This window comes from Pseudorca crassidens, chromosome 14 (genome assembly GCF_039906515.1).
Source record: "Pseudorca crassidens isolate mPseCra1 chromosome 14, mPseCra1.hap1, whole genome shotgun sequence".
In the NCBI taxonomy this organism is placed as follows: Eukaryota; Metazoa; Chordata; class Mammalia; order Artiodactyla; family Delphinidae; genus Pseudorca; species Pseudorca crassidens.
This window is the reverse complement of record NC_090309.1, coordinates 73,836,349-73,837,060: the sequence shown is the minus strand read 5'-3', so window position 1 is coordinate 73,837,060 and position 712 is coordinate 73,836,349.

The window sequence follows — 712 nt, the reverse complement described above, 5'->3', positions numbered from 1 at the left end:
TTCCCAACATTTACACTAAGAATGAGAGGGCAAAAAAAATATCCCTTAAGAATTCAAAACAACAAACGGATCCTCAGATTTACAGGCTAAAGTCACCAAATCTGATAGGTATGAAAAACCTCAGGACGATAATTGAAATAGGCTTAAGTCAAAAGTGATCCTAAGCACAAAGCAAAGGCAAATGTAAATTATCTCCAAAAGAATGCAGCTTCAACAGGATATACAAAAACTCATGAATATGACTCAGTTAAAAACAAATCATCAGGGCTTCCCGGGTGGCGCAGTGATTGAGAGTCCGCCTGCCGATGCAGGGGACACGGGTTCGTGCCCTGGTCCTGGAAGATCCCACGTGCCGCGGAGCGGCTGGGCCCGTGAGCCATGGGCGCTGAGCCTGCGCGTCCGGGGCCTGTGCTCAGCAACGGGAGTGGCCACAACAGTGAGAGGCCCGAGTACCGCAAAAAAAAAAAAAAAAAAAATCATCAAAAATAGCTAACACATACACACACAAAAAGCCAGCCAGCACAAAAGAATAGACAACAGAATGAGACCCACAATTTTATATTCAGATATGTACTATACATCAAAGATTAGAAAATATTATTAAGCAAAAATGACAGTAAATTTTAAAAGAATGAGATAGAACACATAAAAATAAAAAGATTAGGGCTTCCCTGGTGGCTCAGTGGTTGAGAGTCTGCCTGCCGATGCGGGG